General features: G+C 51.4%; 1 protein-coding gene across 2 annotated transcripts in view; it reads left to right on the forward strand.

Annotated features, from left to right (window-relative positions):
* PHF3 (PHD finger protein 3) overlaps positions 1-22791 on the forward strand; it is a 716139-nt gene that overhangs the window by 456371 nt on the left and 236977 nt on the right. The window lies entirely within an intron of this gene.

The following is a 22791-nucleotide window of genomic DNA, read 5'->3' on the forward strand; positions in this document are numbered from 1 at the left end:
ATTGCTTCTCAATAAATTGGATTTTTTCGAAATTTCACTTTTGAAATGTTTTCATTTTCCTGTCTAGTTTCCTTACTAGACTCCATTTATTCATTTTTTCCAAGTTTTTCTTCTTACTTTGTTTTTTTGGGGAGAATTTTAAGGCAATATCAGAAATGTGTTATCTTACAGAGACATCTAGCTGCAGATTCCTTACTTTAGCTTATCACCAGGCGCCTGACTGGATCCAGAAATTTTCCTACAGCAGTACCTCTGCCCGTCGGTTCGGCGGTGGAGGGACACCGTAAGAAGGTCGTCCACTAGTTGTGATGTCGTTAGAGTCCATATAAGCCCTCCCCTGATGCGCTTACATCAGTTTCTTCTTTCCATCCGGATCCGGAGAGCGGTACCTCTGGCCATTTTGGCCTACCACGACGAACCAGTGTACTTTTTCTATTGGTCGTCGGGGTCTATGATGTCGATCCCGCACCCTCACTCTCGTCCTATTTGTATGTGCTGTTTAGGCACGCACCCTGATTCCGAACTCCACAGCTCGTGTCTTCAGCTTCAGTTATCAACGCTGCTGGAGCACCACATGACTCTGTTGGCAACACAGTAGTTGACAGCCCCTCGTCGGTCACTGGCCTCTTCTTCCTCAAGGTCCAGCTTCCGAAGTTCATTGACTGCGAGGTCGTCTGGTAAGTCACTCCATTGGCGGTCGGTTCCACTGTCATCCCCAACTTTACCACGTACACGTGATATCCCTGACTCACCTCCTATTCCTCTGGTTTCAGAGTCGGAGCAAGAATCTGGGCCACGCCTTCCAGTGTTTCCCGGCACCGAGGCGACTCTGACTCAGATGAGGAAATACTTTCTCTCCCTCCATGCCATCCTCTCTCGGTACACTCCCGGACCCAAGAAAGTCGGTAAGTCATCAAGTGGCTCCAAACTGGTGGGCACACCCTTGGTGTCAGCAGGGCCCTCCGAATCCATGATCAACTGCTTCTCAGCTCTGGTGCACAGCCTCTTGCAGTTGCCACCTGTGACGACTGTGTTGGATCCACAGACGCTAACTTCAGCATCACTGATTGCCCCTTCTTTGTCTCCCCTTCCTGACGCCGAGGTGGCACAATTGACTTCGGGAATGGCATTGGTGGAGCAGTCCTCTTTGGGCTACCATCCTCCACTTTCAGAAGAGCCCACTGCTATTTTCTCCTTGACACACAAGCCTGCTCCAGGGTTTCATTGGGTTTCTTCCCTGGGTGACACTAGTGGCCTTGATTTCGCCTCCTCACCTCACTTTGGAGGCTAGCTTGGCTTTTGCTCAGCTTTACGGAGAGTTTACGTAGTTTTGGGGGTGCAGCTCCCTTCTGTGATCTCCTACTTGGGGTGTTTTAAAAGGGCCAGCTGAGTACTAAGCCTGCGCTTTGCTTCAGTGAAACCCACTTTAATGATCATTTAAGCACTTGCGCTATACCCATGTCCTGGGCCTCAGTGGACCGGACGATAGCTCAAGTCTTTTTTCACACTGGCAAGGAGTGTTTTTACCCTCCTCTCTGTTGATGCCTGTGAGAAAGTGCCTCTTTTGCATGGTTAGCCCCCACTTTATGCCTGATTTTTAAGTGGTTTCAATTGTTGTGCACAGGGTCCCTGCCAACCAGGTTACCTGTGCTAGTGCTTCTACCCTAAAAACAACCCCCCCCATTGGTACTTCTACCCCATGTAAGTCCCTAGCAAATGTTACCCTGGGTACCTAGGGCCTGGGAGCTGAAGCGGGTCCTTGGGACCCCCCTCACTGGGACCATGCCACTGCCTTTGCTGCTTGCATGCCCCTGTGATGGCGAAAATTACAAATACGACACAGCACTGAGCCTGGGTGCAAGGCCAACTAACACTGCCTGAAGGCATAGGTAAGTAACCCCTCTAGCAGGCCCCACAGCCCTAAGGCAGGGTGCACTATACCACAGGTGAGGGCAAATCTGCATGAGCACATATGCCCCTACAATATTGGGGTCAAATTCCTAATATTGTATGTACCAGTGAAGCCAAAGAGTGTTCATAGGCTGGAAACTCAACAGCTCGAATGCCACAGCACCATGATGGCTTCACTGAACAGAGGTGTAATTGGGCCAGTGCTTGAAAAGGGGTGCTTTAAAGGCCTGCCGCCTTTGTAATGTGACCCCCAGCCTCTGCTGCAACCCCTGTTTTACACCCCCACTTTGGGTGGGAATACTGGCGGGAAAACTCGAGAAGAATTGGAAGTGTGCTTACCTCTGCCAACTCCACCCCCTAACTTGGGGGAGGTGAGGGGAAGCAGATCTTGAAGGTGGGGGGGATCCGTCCAATCAGGACTAGGTCTATACTCCCCTCCCACAGGACAGTGGCATAATAGAGGGTGTAGTCCCCCCAGGTAAGGTGCCCATTGGCCCTACCTGCTACTCCCCTATTTAGCTGGCTCTCCCAGACCTGGAAACTAAATCTGCAACTACCTAAGAAAACGACACTGCATAGAAGACTGAAGACGACTGCCTTGGCCCCAGCCCTACCAGCCTGTCTCCAGCTTCTGCCCACCTATGTATCTAGGTCAGGAGAGAGAGCTTCATGCGATACAACCGGCAAACAAACTGTCATTCACTTGGGTTAAAATGTGTCCTTGTGTGGACCGGTACTCATCCTCACTCCCTGCACCCTCCTAACTGCTGCCTCTGTCTGTCGAGCCTCTCAGCAGCCCCAGGTGCTGCGTGTATCCATTGTGCCCTGCCTCACCCCCTGCCTGCCCTCTGCTGCCACTCAAGCCCCCCCCCCCCGCTGCTGCCCACAGGCCAGGTTGACAGGCACTTCCCAGCATCCTTTGCGCAGTTCATATCAGGATTCCTTACAGACAAGGCCCCCGCATACAGTCACAACGGAGTCATTGAAAGTGCGAGGATCTTCCGCTTTCGCTACCCACGTGCACATGAGGCACACAGGCTTCATTTGGGGACAAAAAGTACCAAAAGTAATATGACAACCCATCTCATACCGGACGAGGCGCGAATAATGGCATAGCCTGCAAACCGAGAGCATTGATCACCGTACCGCCTCTACCCGTTCTAAGTGTTGCAAATTTTGGTATTACTATTAGCCAATGGAATGACACTCAATTTACGGAGTTAGTAAAGAGAGTTGGAGTTATTTTTGGCGGATTCGGACACTTGAAAGCACATCAAGGCAGATGTCAGGGGCGAGCGCTTAAATCACAGATGACATTGTCAATGGTGTCTCCCACAATGAGAAGGGGCACACAGAAGAAAAAAGGTAATTATTGTAAACTGCGCAGTGTTATAACGGTAAACATATACTTGTATAAATGGTGCATGGTTTCTAGAAATACAACCCGAGTTCTAATGGCAAGGGAAGAGGTAAAGGTTCACACCCTGCACCTCCCCCTCAACAAACAAACCTTGACTTGCCTCCCCTTCCCCGATCATTCCTGTCTGTCTGGGTACGTCTCTCTCCATTCCACCCTGTGTGGCATAAAATAACTTCTTACAGATGGGTCGTAGGAATTATCCAATCTGGTTATTGCCTGGAGCTTACAGACAATTCCCAAACAACCCTCCACATCATACCCAAAAAGGACGACTCTCTCAGGCCTAAATTAGACCTCAGAGAACTAAATCAATATATTCACTCAGTTCACTTTCATATGGTCACTCTTCAACAAGTGCTCCCACTCCTACAGCATGGTGACTTGGTCTATTCTAGACTTAAAGGACGCATACTTCCATATTCAATACATCCCGCTCATCGCAAATATCTCAGGTTTGTGGTAGCGGGACAACACTACCACTTCAAAGTGCTCTTATTCCGAGTCACCACAGGTCCCAGAGTATTCACCAAATGCCTAGCAGTAGTCGCTGCTCACCTGCGAAGACAGCATATTCATGTCTTCCTGTACTTGGACGACTGGCTCATAAAAGCCAGTTCTTACCCAAGGTGTCTCCATGCACACACAAATAACACTGCAAGTGCTGCAAAAGCTCGGGTTCAAAGTGAATGTTTTAAAGACCCATCTCCAACCTTTCAACACACAAATGTATTTGGAAGCCACTCTGGATGCTCAAAAAGCTCTGGCTTTTCCCAATGCAGCCAGGATCTGCAATATTCAGGCCCTAATCGCCCAGTTTCAGTTCAACCACTCACTACCTGCTCGGGTGTACATCCAGCTGCAAGGAATGACGGCGTCTTGCATCATGATTGTTCCCCATGCAAGACTTCTTATGTGTCCCCTTCAAGAATGCTCAGCACATCAGTGGAATCAGTCTCAGGGTCAATTGACCGGTCTAGTGTTGGTAGACGGCTGCACCCATTGCTCTCTGCAGTGGTGGAATCCACAAAACGTATCCAAAGGACGGCCCTTCATCGACCCAGTTCCACAGACAGTTCTAACAGCATACGCATCGCTCACTGGCTGGGGAGGTCATCTCCAAAATCACACAGTTCAAGGTTTGTGGACCCTGAAGCAAAATTAACTTAAGATTAATCATCTCCAGCTGTTAGTAGTGTTTTTACTGTTCAAAGCCTTCCAGCCTCACCTTGCAGGTAAAGCTGTCCTAGTCCTCACCGACAACATGACAGCCATGTATTACATCCAAAAAACAGGGAGGGACACACTCTCCTCAACTGTCACACCTTGCACAAGTCATTTGGAAATGGGCCATATGTCACAATATTTATCTCCTGGCAGAACACCTTCCAAGAGTAAACAATCAAATGGCAGATCTTCTCAGTAGGCCGAGACAACAGATTCACGAATGGGAACTTCACCCTCAAGTTCTCCTCCCATTCTTTCAGATGTGGGGTTTAACACACATCGTTATGTTCACCACACAAGATAATGCAAAATGCCCAAACCTCGCCTCCAGGTATCCGCACCTATTGTCCAAAGGCAATGCACTATGGATGAATTGGTCCTGGATATTTGCCTATACTTTTCCGCTTCTCCCACTCATTCCACTAGTGGTTCAGAAGCTCAGACAAACATCCCTCACACTTATCCTAGTAGCTCCCACATGGGCCCGTCAATCTTGGTTCAATACCCTGTTGGAGCTCTCAGTAGTTCCTCATAAAAAACTACATCTCACACCCAGTCTTCTCACGAAGTGCCATGGAGACCTAGGACACCCGCAGCCCAAAGAACTCAACCTAGCGATCTGGCTCCTGAAATCATAGAGTTGGGTTATTTGAACCTTCTATCAAACGGTATGAACATCATTAAAGAGCCCAGAAGGCCTACTACAAGGGCTTGCTACGCAGCTAAATGGAAGCTGTTTGTTATATATTGTAATAACAACCATATCAACCCATTGGATGCTTCCATTCAAAATATTATTTACTTACTACACTTGCAGCAGTCATGATTGACTTACACATCCATACATTTACATCTCACCTCAATAGTTGCAAACCTTCAAAATAGACAGCATCTGTCCCATTTTAGAGTACCTGTTATCAAAGCTTTTATGGAAGGACTCAAAAGAGTTATTCCACCAAGACTTCCACCTGCTCCAGTGTGGAATCTTAACAATGTCCTTACCAGACTAATGGGTCCACCTTTCAAACCATTGCATAAATGTGAACTGTAATTTCTCACTTGGAAAGTTGCTTTCCTCTTTGCTATTAGATCACTGAGGAGAGTCGGTGAACTTCAGGCACAAACCATAGAGGAACCATTTTTCCAACTTCATAATGACAAAGTGGTTCTTCGCACTAACCCTAAGTTCCTACCTAACGTAGTATCTGCCTTTCACATCAATCAATCTGTTGAGTTACCCGTGTTCTTTCCTCAACCAGATTCAGTGGCAGATCAAGCTCTACGCACTTTAGGTTATACTTTGTCTTATTGATTTTAAAGCAAATAAAAAGGCACATTCTGTAGTAGGGGATCTATGTGTATAGTCATAATCTAGTGAATAGTCCCGCCCATGTGCGTGGACCCCGGCAATCAAAAATAATCTCTTAAGTTGTCAAAAAATTGCAGAACTGCAAAGACACTTAAGAGAAAATTTAAAGACAAATAATGCAGCCTATATCCACAGGCTACACTGTCCAGTACTTCAACTAGAAATTCCACCAAAAATCCACAAACAGCAAAGCCTGTCCAGATTTCCATGCTTTTACTGCAAAAAAAAACCTCAGAATGATAGAGAGGAAGGCCTGGACAGACAAGCCCCATAGGCTGCCATTATGTGGTTTAAACAGGATACTGTGCCTTTAAGGAAACCTTCTAGAACCTTCTCCCAGTATCCCAGAATGCATAGCAGGTCCCACTGACTTCAGTTCTTTTTTCCGGCTCCTGCTTACAGGACCCTGGCATTGAGCTCTCCCTTGTTTCAAGGGTTTATTGCATGTTTTGGCACTTTTGTATTCTAAAAGTGTTGCAGTTTACTCTCTTGGTTTTCTCTTCTCTTCTGTGTGCTGCTTCAGGTGTTTTAGGGCTCTAAAATGCCTGGACTCTTTGTGAAGTGTCCAGCATGTGAGAGGAAGAAGGCCAGAGGTGATCCCCATGAGATCTGCATCGTCTGCCTCCCTGAAGATCATGTCCCTGAGGAGTGTGTCATCTGCCAGCAGTTTACAACTCGCACTCTGAAGGAAAGGGCGAAGATCAGGCTGTCTGGCCTTGAGGAGAGGCGCCTGCAGGCTGCAGGTGGGTCTGGGCAGTCAGGGAGGGTTCCCTCTGCCTCTGCTGAGGCCTCTGGGGGGCTCCCCAGAGGCAGGAAGCCCAGCAAGCGATCCAGGTCTCCGTCGACGTCGGTAGCGTCGACGTCGAGAGGGATGACGGCGGTGTGCTCCCCTTCTCCCCGGGGCTCCGGGTCGAGACATCGGGACGACTCGACGTCGAAGCCACCGCTGACGAAGCCGAAGTCGTCTTCGTCGTCGACGGCTGCATCCCGACGTCATGGACGGAGCAGGCATCGGCGCTCGCCGTCGAGGCGACACCGCCGGTCGACGTCGAGGGGATCCTCGACGTCGAGAGCATCCAGACGGCGGCGACGCTCGTCGTCGAGGGAGGACCGCTCGACGTCGCGGAGGCATGCGACGTCGCGAAGGAAGAGGTCGGCGTCGAGGGGTCGGCGTTCGGCGTCGAGGGATCGGCGTTCGGCGTCGAGGGGTCGGCGTTCGACGCCGAGGAAGAAGAGGTCGACGTCGCGGAGGCGGCGTTCGACGCCGGAGTCAAGGAAACGTCATTCGACGCCGGAAAAGCGACGCTCGACGTCGAGCAGACGGAGGTCGACGTCTGGGAGTCGGTCAGGATCTCCAAAGCGTCGCAAGAGGGATTCTAGTCCCAGGAGTCACACTGCTTCCAGTGGGGGACGCAAGAGGAAGCGGTCTCCGGCTGAAGGGGCGGGCTCTCAGCCCCCTTCGCCTAAAGGATCACAGGGCACGGTGTACTCTGCGGTGTACACTCCTTCTCGGTCTCGGTCGACGCATACACCTGTTCCTAAGGCGGTCACTCCTCCTCATCTGCCTGAAGAGGATCCTCCGACACTGCCTCCACTTCCAGCGGACGACCCGCCGCCACCGGTCCCTCCGCGTGGGCCGGCACCGCAGCCGAAGGTTCCTCCGCCGAGGTCCACTTCGCTGCCGTTTTTGCCTGTACCTCCCAAGGGGACCCCTAAACCTGCACCCAAGGAGGCTCCGAGGGGGACCCCACCACGGAAACCGGTGGGGAGGCCACGGACTGGCAGGTCTCGCTCTCGCTCTGGGAGGCGGGACAGGTCGCGACACAGATCATCTACGCGGTCGAGACGCCGCCATAGGAGGCACGAGTCTCGCTCCCGCACGGGATCCTCTGGTTCCAGGGAGCGTTCCCCTACCCTGTCAGGATCACCGGATACGAGGGTGTCCCCAATTGATGACCTGGTGGCGTTCCAGGATGTCCTCTTGAGGGGCGCTGCGAAGCTGGGCATACCCCTGACGGTGCCCACGCCGAAGACGTCAGTGATCTTTGAGACATTGCACCAAAAACACTCGTCTCGCCCTCTCCTGCCTCTGGTACCGGGCCTGGAGGAACCAGCTATGGATCTTTTCCTCACCCCAGCGGTGGCAAAGGCGGCGCCATCTAGGTTGCTGAGAAAGTACCAGGCCCCGGATTCGGATCCGGCGTTTCTGAGAGCGGAACTGTAGGAGAGTAGGGTCTGCAATCCTATGATCACCCAGATTTTTGCTTTTTGCTGCACTGGTTTACGACTTTCCCTGGCTGTGGGCCTGCTAATCAGACCCACAGCCTAGCTGTTCTCTCTATCCAAATTGTACTCAGGTACTGAATTGGCACTGGGCCCTCTCCAAGTCCCTGTACCCAGGGCTGAGGTGCACCCAGGAGTCTCCCAGGGGCTGAAGCATGTATTATGCCACCCCTGGATTGACTAACTAAAACTGACACAACTGGCTGCACGACAGCTGGGGCAAGGTGGTGTACTCACCCTTTGCTTTAGATATAGTATACCTATATCTAACCCTAAAAATGGACACACAGATCTCCTATCAGTCACTCCTATAGCAGGCCTTAACAATCCTGAAGGCAGAGTGCTTGGAATCGTGTGAGATGGTGCTCTAGCATGAGCTGAGCCTGTCTGCGGCTTTCGGGATCCATCCCTTAGCCGTTTCCATGATATCGCATACCATATACTCTTAAGTGCATTATAATCCTCGCGGTTATGTGCCAACTCTGGTATCGCTTTATCAAAACATGTCGAGTAAGGTGTCATACGAATTGGAATACTAACCCCTCGCCAATTCTGGCGACGGGGTTAGCATTCCACCCTTCTAGAGGGACACGACATGCCTGTAACCTATAACCCGGTTAAAAGTCAGACAGAGCCTTAGCATCCACAAAATGGATGCTGCCACCGAGACACAAGTCTGCCCTCCTGCTGCTGGGAGTCCTCCCAGAGCAGGAGATAAGGACAAAGGGTTTCCTGCCAGGGGCGGTGCCAGCACCGTCCCAGACAGGGTTTTGTGTATTGTAGGTAGGCAGGGCTTTAGAGGAAGGTGACTGCACGTGGCACCCCGGTGCTCACTGTGCATAGGCTGGCTGGAACCAGTTCCAGGGTCACTCCAGACCCTGTGCTGGGGAAAAGCCCGCCAAGGAAGTGGGTGTAACCACCCCCCTCCTAGTCCCACCCATAGGGCAGGACTTAGTCGCGTGCCAGCCCCTTTTTACAGGATAAAGGTAGAGACTGGCCCCCTTCCAAATCAGATCATCTTTGAATCCTGAAACTACTTTCTGCGAAAGGAACTCAAGACTTCTTCCTAAGATTTCTCCCTTGTGACTAAGGAGTAGTCACCCTGCATCCGCAGGCACCATCCAAGAACACTGCGGTCTGCTGTAAGTCCTTCCTCCGGAATCCGACTGCCCAGCTCGACGAGAACCGGCTTCCCTGGCACCTCTGACCTCTACCCACCTCTACAGCCCAGCTGAGAACCGTGGGTGCGACGAGACCTCAAGGGACCGGCCATCTGCAAGACTGCACGACTTCTTTCCAGCAAGCCCGCCGAGTAATCTACTGGTGAGTGCTTTGGGGTCCGAGAAGCCCCGACTCTGAGCAGCTCCAGCTCCGAAGTGCAGCCCCCCAGCATCCCCACGATCTGCGTGGGGCCCTTCTGCTTTCCGCTGCTCACCGCGTTGTTTGGCTACTAGCCCGTTGGCTTGTGGCCTTCCTGACGACGCCCGACGACATTTCTGCTGCTGGTCTGGTTGCTCCAGACTGGCCCTTGCTCCCTTCCAGAAGAGGAGCACCCTGGACCCTCCTGGTCCACTCAAGACGCCATTTTGAGTCCACCGCGTGGGCTTGAATTAGCCAAGGCTTGTTGCCCAATCCTGGGTAACTTCGACGCCAACGACTTCATCCTTCGTGGGACAGCTCGCACCTCCATCCTGGTCGCCGACAACGCCTCCTGGTCCGAGAGACTGCAGAGCCCAGCAGTGCCCACTCACCTGACTGCGGTGACTTCGCCCGGTGCCATCCTGGTGCCCACTTAATCACTGGCTAGTGATTCAAGAACTTGGTCCCCTCTGCTTTCAGGTTTTCTTCTTCCTTGATCCAGGCTTGGATCCATCGAACTTTTCTTCACTGGTCGCCTGCCAGCAACTTCTTCCTTCCAGGCTCCTGGTCCGGCAACGAGATCCCCGACGTCTTTTCAGACCTATGCAGCTGCAGCCCCTGGGCTAGGTAACTTCGGCACTCCGGTGTCCCAGCATAGCCTCACTATCCAAGGGTCAGGATCCACTGTCGTTTTCTCCCTACCAGGTCGGGTTCGCCCGTGAACACTAACTTTGTGAATTCTAGCTTCCATAGACTTTGTCCCGCATCCCGCGTGAGAGTGCACACTCTGCACCCGAGTCCCCTAGGCCTCCTAGTAGTAATCTAACGATTCCCTAGTCCAGTCCTAGCGATTCCAAAGCCTATTAGAACTGTTACTTACCTGCTAGTAATTCGCATTCCACTTTTAGCGTATATGGTTTTTCGTGCCCCTCGGGCATTTGTGTAACGTGCTAACTTAAAAGTATTTTCGTAAGAGTTTTGTTGTGTGCTTAGCTCCCTGTCTCATAAAGAGCCAGGGTAGTCTTGTTATAAATAAATACACTGTTTATTTTCATAACAACTTGTGTGGTGTCCTTTCACTGGGTGTTCAAGGGGTAATGTGATGGTAAAACAGCTGGCTTAACACGCCCTCTAGAGTCTTAGCCTTAGACTGCTCGTATCCATGCTACTAGGATAGCTGGTCTATAAGGTTGACTTACAACCAATCATCAATAAGGGTTGTTTGGACTGATATATAGTGATCACTAGAATAGTGAGCACTGCACATCAGGCCAACTTCTCACATTGGTGAGCAGCGGTTGGGATTTGAGCTTGCTGTTGTTTTACCACACATATCCTAAGAATATCTTGTGAAAGATCACATAAGTACTAAAGGTACATATAACTTAGCTTAGAATACTCTGAGTTCTACTGAACCAGCTGTTGTAGCTCCTAGGGCCTAGCACACCCTAAACTACAACTCTAGCAAGGGATCAGTAGGCAAACATATAGTGTAGGTAAGTGCACCACTTACACCTCACTAGAAAAGCATGTCGACTCAGGAGGACTCTACTGAGACTCCCCTGGTCAGTGTTGACCCTCCACAGGTCACTTCAAGATATGCAGCTCTCAGCTTTCATGAGATGAGACAGATCTGTGTCTCCAGAAAACTGAAGCAGGGGTCTAACCCCACCACTTCCTTTCTGATAGGTCTCTTAGAGACATATGATGCCAGAAAGCTTTCTCAGTTACATGAGAACATGCCAGCCTTAGAGGGAACCTCTGGGGATCCAGATCTCCACAACACTGATTCAGCAGTTGAGGAGGAGGATCAGGAGGTACTCTCTGGGGATGAGGTAGACAAGGGTCTTGAGGTAGTCAGAAGGCTAACTAGGACCAACTTAGACTTACTTGGGCTAGGATCTGGGGGCCCCCCAGTACTAACCCGAAGTGGGCCTAACCTTGGAGTTAGGAGAGATAGATCTCTTTCTAGGGACTCCAATAGATCTCTGCACTCTAATGCCTCTTCTCAGGGGAGAAGGAATCCTCCACAGAGGAGATTTACTTCCCCTCAGAGAAAGGAGCATGAGGCTAGGATGAGACAAGCTGAACTGAGGATTGAAAGGGAAGAAATTGCCCTGGCCAAAGAGAAGCTTGCCCTGGCAAGAGAGCAGCAGATGAGTGGGCTAGCTCCCACTGGTGGCAGCAATCTCCCAAGAGATAGAGAGAAGGGTTTAGATACTAAACACCTGACTAAAATAGTGCCCCCCTTTAAGCAAGGGGATGACATCCAGAAATGGATGGCTGCTCTGGAGAGGGCCTGCACTGTGCAGAACATTCCCCAGAGTCAGTGGGCAGCTATACTGTGGCTCTCCTTTGATGGTAAAGGTAGAGATAAGCTCCTCACTACAAGAGTGGAGGATGCTAACAATTACCAGGTCCTGAAGAATACACTGGTTGATGGGTTTGGTTTAACCACTGAGCAGTACAGGTTGCTGTTCAGAGACACCCAGAAAACTCAGTCTCAGGACTGGTCTGATTTTGTGGATTGTGCCACTAAGGCTTTGGAGGGCTGGTTGCTGGGTAGCAAGGTTACAGATTACACAGGATTGTATAATCTAATGATGAGAGAACAAATTTTGAACAATTGTCAGAACCAGTTGCTGCACCAGCACCTTGTTGATTCAGATCTGACCTCTCCCCAAGAATTGGGAAAGAAGGCAGACAAATGGGTCAGGACAAGGATCAAGCAGAACCAGAACCAGAACCAGGGTGGTCAGAAGAAAGCAGACCAGAAGGGTAATGTTAAGAATGAGCAAAATGACCAGAAGTCTTCACCAGGTCCCCAACAAACCAAAGAGGGTGGGGGTCAGGCTTCCCAGAAGAAGAAGACTCAAGAAGGCTAGTCAAAAAGGTGGTGCCAGTACTGCAAAAGTAAATCTCACTGGTTTAGTGAGTGCACCAAAAGAGGAGGAGGACAAACTCCTGCCACTACAGCTCCTAAAGCAACTGCACCCCCTAGTACAGTCAGTAGTGGTAGTGTCACTCCCAAGGCATTAGTTGGGTTAACCTTGGGTACTGAGGGGTCTGACAACTTAGTTGGCACACTCACTCAGGCTGTCCTTGTCTGTACAGGGGATATGGATATGTCCCCTGAAATAAGTCCCAATACTTTGGGCAAATACAGGCAGACACCTTTGATTAATGGCAAGATGGCTCAGGCCTATAGGGACACTTGTGCCAGTGTCACCATGGTGACACCTAACTTTGTGGACCCTGGACAGATCATGCCAGGTACTGATTTCCTGGTGACCAATGCCAGCAATGTCACTACTAGTCATAGTGTGGCAATTGTAGCTTTCTCCTGGGGTGGAGTGAAGGGACAAAAGAAAGTTGTAGTCAGTTCAGACCTCCCAGTTGATTGTTTGTTGGGCAATGATTTGGAGTCATCACAATGGTCAGAAGTGGAGCAGAGGACTCACATGGAGATGTTAGGCTTGCCAGCACATGTGCTTGCTGTGACTAGGTCACAGGCCAGAAGATGCCCCACTGAACAGGTGCTGGATCCTGAAATTATGGACCAGACACCTTCCAAGAAGAAGAGCAGTAAGGGTAAGGCTTTGCCTTCCCCCTTGCCCCAGGTTGAGGATCAAGTCTCTGAGGAGGCTGATCTAGAAGAGCTGAGGGAAACTGAGCCTAAAGAGCTTGAACTTGATCAAGTTGAGTTTCTGGGCTCAGGGGGACCCTCCAGAGCAGACCTGGGGAAGGAACAGTTGAGCTGCCCTTCCCTTGAACCCCTCAGACAGCAGGCTGCTGCTGAGGCTGCAGGGAATGCCACAGGTGCCCACAGGGTATACTGGGAAGATGGACTCCTGTACTCTGAGTCAAGAGACCCCAAGCCTGGTGCAACCAGGAGGCTGGTCATCCCCTTGTCTCTGAGAGGTTTCCTTCTCACCTTGGCCCATGAGATTCCCCTTGCAGGTCATTTAGGTCAGACAAAGACTTGGGACAGGCTTGTCTCACACTTTCACTGGCCCCATATGAATGAGAATACCAAGGAGTTTTGTCGCTCATGTGTCACTTGCCAAGCCAGTGGTAAGTCAGGTGGCACAACAAAGGCCCCCCTCATACCACTACCTGTGGTGGGGGTTCCCTTTGAAAGAGTGGGGATTGACATTGTTGGTCCAATGGAACCCCAGACAGCATCAGGACACAAGTTTATACTGGTGGTGGTGGACCATGCCACCAGGTATCCTGAGGCTATTCCCCTTAGGACCACTACAGCCCCTGTAGTGGCAAGAGCCCTAGTTGGAGTGTTCTCCAGAGTGGGTTTCCCTAAGGAGGTCGTTTCTGACAGAGGTACAAACTTCATGTCAGGATATCTGACTGCCATGTGGAAAGAGTGTGGTGTGAACTACAAGTTCACCACACCCTATCATCCACAATGCAATGGGCTTGTTGAGAGATTCAACAGGACCCTGAAAGGGATGATTCATGGACTACCTGAACCTCTTAGGAGAAGATGGGATGTCCTGATCCCCTGCCTCTTGTTTGCTTACAGAGAGGTCCCACAGAAGGGGGTTGGCTACAGCCCTTTTGAGCTTCTGTATGGGCATCCTGTAAGAGGACCCCTGTGTTTGGTGAAGGAAGGATGGGAGAGACCTCTCAAAAAGCCTGCAACCAACATAGTGGACTATGTACTTGGTCTCCGCTCCAGGATGGCTGAGTATATGGAGAAGGCATCTAAAAACCTTGAGGCCAGCCAGGAACTTCAAAAAGCTTGGCATGACCAAAAGGCTGTACTGACTGTGTACCAGCCAGGACAGAAGGTGTGGGTGCTGGAGCCAGTGGCCCCAGCAGCTCTGAAAGACAAATGGTCTGGGCCCCACACCATCATTGAGCAAAAGGGAGAGGTTACCTACTTGGTGGACCTTGGAACTCCCAGGAGCCCTCTCAGAGTGCTCCATGTTAACAGGCTCAAGGCATATGTTGACAGGAAGGACATGAGCTTGCTCATGGCCACAGATGAGGGACAGGAGGAAGAGAGTGACCCTCTCCCAGACCTGCTCACTCAGAATCCTGATGATGGGTCAGTTGATGGTGTTGTCTTTTGTGGCAGCCTCACTGAACATCAGCAACAGGATTGCAGGCAAGTTCTGCAATCCTTTCGACATATGTTCTCTCTGACACCCAGCCAAACTGATTGGTGTACCCATGATGTTGACACTGGAGACAGTCTGCCTGTCAAGAGTAAAATCTACAGGCAGCCTGATCATGTTAGAGACTGCATCAAAACTGAAGTGCAGAAAATGTTGGAACTGGGAGTCATTGAGCCCTCAGATAGCCCTTGGGCTAGCCCAGTAGTTCTAGTGCCAAAGCCTCACACCCAGGGTGGTAAGAGAGAGATGAGGTTTTGCGTAGACTACAGAGGCCTCAATGCAGTCACTAAGACTGATGCCCACCCAATACCAAGAGCAGATGAGCTTATAGATAGATTGGCTTCTGCCAACTTCTTAAGCACATTTGATTTGACAGCTGGGTATTGGCAAATCAGGTTAGCTGAGGAAGCCAAACCTAAGACAGCATTTTCTACCCCTGGAGGGCATTATCAATTTGTGGTAATGCCCTTTGGACTGAAAAATGCACCTGCCACCTTCCAAAGGTTGGTGAATCAAGTCCTCACTGGGCTGGATGACTTCTGTGCAGCTTATCTTGACGATATTGCTGTCTTTAGCTCCACCTGGGAGGATCACCTGGTCCACCTGAGGAAAGTGTTAGAGGCCCTGCAAAAGGCAGGCCTCACTATCAAGGCCACCAAGTGCCAGATAGGGCAGTCACAGGTTGTATACCTGGGCCACCTTGTAGGTGGAGGCCAGGTTCAGCCACTGGAGAGTAAGATACAGGCCATCAAGGACTGGACTCCTCCAATCACCCAGACTCAGGTTCGAGCTTTCTTGGGCCTGACTGGGTACTATAGGAAGTTTGTCAGAAATTATGGGTCCATAGTGACCCCCCTTAATGACCTGACAAGCAAAAAGATGCCAAAGAAAGTTCAGTGGACAGCAAGCTGTCAGAAAGCATTCAATGACCTAAAGCAGGCCATGTGCACAGCACCTATCCTCAAGAGTCCAGATTACTCCAAGCCATTCATTGTCCAAACAGATGCTTCTGAGTTGGGTGTGGGAGCTGTTCTGTCTCAACTGAATTTTGATGGTAATGATCAGCCTATTGCTTTCATTAGTAGAAGGTTGACACCCAGAGAGAAAAATTGGTCAGCTATTGAGAGGGAGGCCTTTGCTGTGGTCTGGGCCCTGAAGAAGCTGAGGGCCTACTTGTTTGGCACTCACTTCACCATTCAGACAGACCATAAGCCCCTCTTGTGGCTAAATCAGATGAAGGGTGAAAACCCCAAACTGCTTAGGTGGTCCATTTCCCTACAGGGGATGGATTTTACAGTGGAGCATAGACCTGGGACTGATCACAGCAATGCTGATGGGCTCTCCAGGTATTTCCACTTAGAGCAAGAAGACTCACCTGGTCAAGGTTAGCTTATTGTCCCAAAGTTTGGGGGGGGGTCATGTAGGAGAGTAGGGTCTGCAATCCTATGATCACCCAGATTTTTGCTTTTTGCTGCACTGGTTTACGACTTTCCCTGGCTGTGGGCCTGCTAATCAGACCCACAGCCTAGCTGTTCTCTCTATCCAAATTGTACTCAGGTACTGAATTGGCACTGGGCCCTCTCCAAGTCCCTGTACCCAGGGCTGAGGTGCACCCAGGAGTCTCCCAGGGGCTGAAGCATGTATTATGCCACCCCTGGATTGACTAACTAAAACTGACACAACTGGCTGCACGACAGCTGGGGCAAGGTGGTGTACTCACCCTTTGCTTTAGATATAGTATACCTATATCTAACCCTAAAAATGGACACACAGATCTCCTATCAGTCACTCCTATAGCAGGCCTTAACAATCCTGAAGGCAGAGTGCTTGGAATCGTGTGAGATGGTGCTCTAGCATGAGCTGAGCCTGTCTGCGGCTTTCGGGATCCATCCCTTAGCCGTTTCCATGATATCGCATACCATATACTCTTAAGTGCATTATAATCCTCGCGGTTATGTGCCAACTCTGGTATCGCTTTATCAAAACATGTCGAGTAAGGTGTCATACGAATTGGAATACTAACCCCTCGCCAATTCTGGCGACGGGGTTAGCATTCCACCCTTCTAGAGGGACACGACATGCCTGTAACCTATAACCCGGTTAAAAGTCAGACAGAGCCTTAGCATCCACAAAATGGATGCTGCCACCGAGACACAAGTCTGCCCTCCTGCTGCTGGGAGTCCTCCCAGAGCAGGAGATAAGGACAAAGGGTTTCCTGCCAGGGGCGGTGCCAGCACCGTCCCAGACAGGGTTTTGTGTATTGTAGGTAGGCAGGGCTTTAGAGGAAGGTGACTGCACGTGGCACCCCGGTGCTCACTGTGCATAGGCTGGCTGGAACCAGTTCCAGGGTCACTCCAGACCCTGTGCTGGGGAAAAGCCCGCCAAGGAAGTGGGTGTAACCACCCCCCTCCTAGTCCCACCCATAGGGCAGGACTTAGTCGCGTGCCAGCCCCTTTTTACAGGATAAAGGTAGAGACTGGCCCCCTTCCAAATCAGATCATCTTTGAATCCTGAAACTACTTTCTGCGAAAGGAACTCAAGACTTCTTCCTAAGATTTCTCCCTTGTGACTAAGGAGTAGTCACCCTGCATCCGCAGGCACCATCCAAGAACACTGCGGTCTGCTGTAAGTCCTTCCTCCGGAATCCGACTGCCCAGCTCGACGAGAACCGGCTTCCCTGGCACCTCTGACCTCTACCCACCTCTACAGCCCAGCTGAGAACCGTGGGTGCGACGAGACCTCAAGGGACCGGCCATCTGCAAGACTGCACGACTTCTTTCCAGCAAGCCCGCCGAGTAATCTACTGGTGAGTGCTTTGGGGTCCGAGAAGCCCCGACTCTGAGCAGCTCCAGCTCCGAAGTGCAGCCCCCCAGCATCTCCACGATCTGCGTGGGGCCCTTCTGCTTTCCGCTGCTCACCGCGTTGTTTGGCTACTAGCCCGTTGGCTTGTGGCCTTCCTGACGACGCCCGACGACATTTCTGCTGCTGGTCTGGTTGCTCCAGACTGGCCCTTGCTCCCTTCCAGAAGAGGAGCACCCTGGACCCTCCTGGTCCACTCAAGACGCCATTTTGAGTCCACCGCGTGGGCTTGAATTAGCCAAGGCTTGTTGCCCAATCCTGGGTAACTTCGACGCCAACGACTTCATCCTTCGTGGGACAGCTCGCACCTCCATCCTGGTCGCCGACAACGCCTCCTGGTCCGAGAGACTGCAGAGCCCAGCAGTGCCCACTCACCTGACTGCGGTGACTTCGCCCGGTGCCATCCTGGTGCCCACTTAATCACTGGCTAGTGATTCAAGAACTTGGTCCCCTCTGCTTTCAGGTTTTCTTCTTCCTTGATCCAGGCTTGGATCCATCGAACTTTTCTTCACTGGTCGCCTGCCAGCAACTTCTTCCTTCCAGGCTCCTGGTCCGGCAACGAGATCCCCGACGTCTTTTCAGACCTATGCAGCTGCAGCCCCTGGGCTAGGTAACTTCGGCACTCCGGTGTCCCAGCATAGCCTCACTATCCAAGGGTCAGGATCCACTGTCGTTTTCTCCCTACCAGGTCGGGTTCGCCCGTGAACACTAACTTTGTGAATTCTAGCTTCCATAGACTTTGTCCCGCATCCCGCGTGAGAGTGCACACTCTGCACCCGAGTCCCCTAGGCCTCCTAGTAGTAATCTAACGATTCCCTAGTCCAGTCCTAGCGATTCCAAAGCCTATTAGAACTGTTACTTACCTGCTAGTAATTCGCATTCCACTTTTAGCGTATATGGTTTTTCGTGCCCCTCGGGCATTTGTGTAACGTGCTAACTTAAAAGTATTTTCGTAAGAGTTTTGTTGTGTGCTTAGCTCCCTGTCTCATAAAGAGCCAGGGTAGTCTTGTTATAAATAAATACACTGTTTATTTTCATAACAACTTGTGTGGTGTCCTTTCACTGGGTGTTCAAGGGGTAATGTGATGGTAAAACAGCTGGCTTAACACGCCCTCTAGAGTCTTAGCCTTAGACTGCTCGTATCCATGCTACTAGGATAGCTGGTCTATAAGGTTGACTTACAACCAATCATCAATAAGGGTTGTTTGGACTGATATATAGTGATCACTAGAATAGTGAGCACTGCACATCAGGCCAACTTCTCACAGGAACCCCCTCCGGACTCCGTCATTGTGACGGCGGCACGCAAACAACATGCCTCCGCTCCGTCATCCACGGTCCCCCCGGATAAGGAGTCCAGGTGGATGGATTCGGCAGGGAGGAAGGTCTGTGGAACAGCCGCCACCTCCATGAAGGCTGCGAGTGCCACGGCGCTGTTGGGTCGGTACGCCCGCGCCCTCTGGGACTCCCTTGAGCGTTTTGCGGAGCACTTGCCTCGTGAACAGCGTGAGGATTTTCAGGAAGTGCTGAGTGAAGGGATGCTGGTGGCCAACCAGATCATCAGTGCGGCAGCGGACTCTTCCCTGTTGGCTGCTCATGGGTTTTGCCATGGGGTCAACCAGAGGCGTCACGCCTGGCTCCGTCTTACGTCCCTGAAACCGGACGCACAGCAGAGGGTGGCCAACCTGCCGTTCTCCGGCAAGTCTCTTTTTGGGCTGCATGCGGACGACGAGATGGCCCGCATGAAAGCGGAGGCCGAGACGCTCACGGCGGTGGGCCTCGAGAAGCCTAAGGAGACGAAGAAACCGTACCGCCCTTTCCAACGGCGGTCCGGTGGACAAGGCCGTGGACGTGGCCAGGCTTCGGGACATTCGCAACAGCAACAGCAGTTCCGTAAGCCGTTCCAGAAGCGCCAGAGGGGCAGGGGAGGCCAGCAGTCGGCTCCGGCGCCCAAGGGCCAGGCCGGGTCTAGGCCCTAGGAACTTACTTCCCCCGGATCCGTTACCCACTCCGGTAGGGGGAAGCATCCAATTTTTTCTGGCAGAGTGGAGAAAAATTACTCAGGACAAGTGGGTGCTGAATATTGTTTGCAATGGATACAGTCTTCGGTTCACCAGCCCGCCTCCATCGATTCCTCCGGTCAGCTCGCGGTTTCAGCTGCTAGAGCTCCAGGTGGAGGCCGATACCCTGTTAAGGAAAAGGGCGATAGAAGACGTGCCTCTGTCCCAGAGAGGAAGAGGCCTGTACTCCCGGTTCTTCCTGGTTCGCAAGAAGGACAAGAACGAGTTCAGGCCCATTCTGGACTTGCGACAGGCAAACAAGTGGATTCGCAGGGAAAAGTTTCGCATGCTGTCGTTGCATCAGATTTATCCTCAGTTGCAACAGGGGGATTGGCTCTGTGCCATAGACCTACAGGATGCATACTTCCATGTGCCCATTGCACGCAAACACAGGAAGTTCCTGCGGTTCCAAGTCGGCACCAATCACTATCAATACACAGTACTCCCATTCGGACTGAAGTCTGCGCCGAGAACGTTCTCGAAGTGCATGGCGGTGGTGGCAGCGCACCTGCGGAAGAACAAGGTGTTTGTCTACCCGTACCTGGACGATTGGTTGATCAAGGCATCCTCCTTCTCGGAAGCGCGAGCACACTTCCAGAAGACGTGCGTTCTCTTGGACAAGCTGGGGTTGCACATCAACATGGCCAAGTCGGTCCCGACTCCGGTCCAATGCATACAGTACTTGGGAGCCTCCATCGATACGCTGTCAGCAAGCGTGTCTCCTTCGGAAGAGCGACGATTATCTCTCCTTCGGAAGGCTCAGGCTCTTATGTCGACTCCATCTACGACAGTGAGGACGGTGTCTTCTCTACTGGGTTCGATGGCCTCTTGTATCTTCCTGACGCCGCACGCACGTCTGCACATGAGACCGCTGCAGGAGTGCTTGGAGGACCAGTGGGATCAGAGGAAAGGATCCTGGGACGACAGGATACGACTGTCTCTGCATGCTCTTCAGTCTCTGAAGTGGTGGTGTTCGGCGGAGAATCTCCTCAGAGGGGTTCCTTTTCACAAGGACATTCCCACGCAGACTGTCGTGACGGATGCTTCTCTCCTGGGATGGGGAGCGCACTCCGGGACTCTGCAGATTCAGGGAACGTGGTCTCCGGTGGAGGCCACTTATCACATCAACTTCCTGGAACTCAGAGCTGTTCACTTGGCACTGAAGGCCTTTCTTCCGTCCTTCCAGACCAGCTCCCTGCTTGTGCAAACGGACAACACTACCACGATGTACTACCTCAACAAGCAGGGGGGCTCGAGATCTCGCACTCTGTCACAGGAGGCGCAGGCGATCTGGCACTGGCTCCTGGCCAGAGGACTGACGATAACGGCTGCCCATCTGCCAGGTGTGCAGAATGTTCAGGCGGACGAACTCAGCAGACTCATTCAGGAAAACCACGAATGGGTCATAAACGACGAAGTACTGGGAGAAGTCTTCGCAAGGTGGGGAACTCCAGACGTAGATCTGTTCGCCACCACCGAAAACAGCAAATGCCGAGACTTCGCCTCCAGGTACTACCAGCCGGGGTCGCTGGGGAATGCGCTATGGATCAGCTGGTCGAACAGCTTTCTGTACGCTTTTCCACCCATTCCCCTGATTCCGGCGGTACTCATCAAGCTGGCCCGGTCCAGGGCTCGGATGATTCTCATTGCCCCGGAGTGGCCCAGGCAGTGGTGGTTCACGGACCTGCTTCACCGATCTCTCCTTCCTCACATTCGGTTGCCGTGCAGGCCGGACCTTCTCACAAAGTTCGGGGGGCGGATGTTACACCCCAGCCTCTCGTCTTTGAGTTTGGCGGCATGGCTCCTGAGATAGTGCAGTATGGACATCTGAATCTGCCCGAAGATTGCATGGACATACTGAAGGAGTCTAAGAGACCTTCCACAAGGACTTCATATGCTTACAAGTGGAAGAGGTTTTGTATCTGGTGCCAGTCTAGGAACCATGACCCTACAACCTGCAAGGAAGATGTCATTCTTCCTTACCTTTTACATTTGGCGCAGTCTGGCCTTAATGTTCATTCCATTAGGGTTCATCTTGCTGCGTTGACTGCCTACAGGAAATGCCCTTCACAGACTTCTTTTTTCCAGATCCCTGTGATCAAAGACTTTCTGGAAGGATTGAAGAAGGTGTTCCCTCCTGTCAGGCTTCCCTCGCCTTCATGGGAATTGAATGTGGTGCTGTCCAGATTGATGAAGGAGCCTTTTGAACCCATTCACAAGGCTTCGTTGCAGCACCTGTCCTGGAAGGCGGCGTTCCTCGTGGCCATTACATCGGCCCGCAGGGTGAGTGAAATTCAGGCGTTGTGTTGTACTGAACCTTATACTGTGTTTCATGCTGCTAAGGTTGTGATGCGTACTCACCCTAAATTTCTTCCCAAGGTTATTTCTGATTTTCATGTCAACCAGACCATAACTTTACCTACGTTTTTTCAGAATCCTTCCTCTCCGGCGGAACGATCTTTGCATTCCCTGGATGTTAGGAGGGTGTTGAAATTTTATCTGGATAAGACCAAAGATATTCGTAGGTCAGACCAATTGTTTGTCAATTATGGATCAGTCAGGACGGGTCTTGCTACCTCTAAGCAGTCCATTTCTAGGTGGATTGTGTCCTGCATTCAATTGTGTTACCAAAAAGCTAATAAGACCTTAGGAGGTAAGCCTAAGGCTCATTCCACCAGGGGCAAAGCTGCCACGACAGCCTTGCTCCGTAATGTGCCGATTGCAGAAATCTGCAAGGCCGCCACTTGGAAGTCGGTTCATACCTTTGCTAAGCATTACTGCCTGGACTCTGATGCCAGGGCAGACGCTCAGGTTGGGCAGGCTTCGCTGCGGAATTTGTTCGCACAGTAGTGGCGTTATGTTCTTTCTCCACCGCCGCTTTGGTGTGGGGATGGGCTTGCCATTCTATTCACTAGATTATGACTATACACAGAGATCCCCTACTACAGAAGGAGTAGTTTCTGTTCTGTAACTCCAGTTCTGTAGTGGGGGTATCTCTGTTATAGTCATAAGCGCCCGCCCTCCTCCCCGGTGGAGAATTGTTCATGTAAGTAATGCTACAGGTCTGGCGTTTTTACGCCTTCAAAAAGAACTGAAGTCAGTGGGACCTGCTATGCATTCTGGGATACTGGGAGAAGGTTCTAGAAGGTTTCCTTAAAGGCACAGTAT

This window comes from Lissotriton helveticus, chromosome 6 (genome assembly GCF_964261635.1).
Source record: "Lissotriton helveticus chromosome 6, aLisHel1.1, whole genome shotgun sequence".
In the NCBI taxonomy this organism is placed as follows: Eukaryota; Metazoa; Chordata; class Amphibia; order Caudata; family Salamandridae; genus Lissotriton; species Lissotriton helveticus.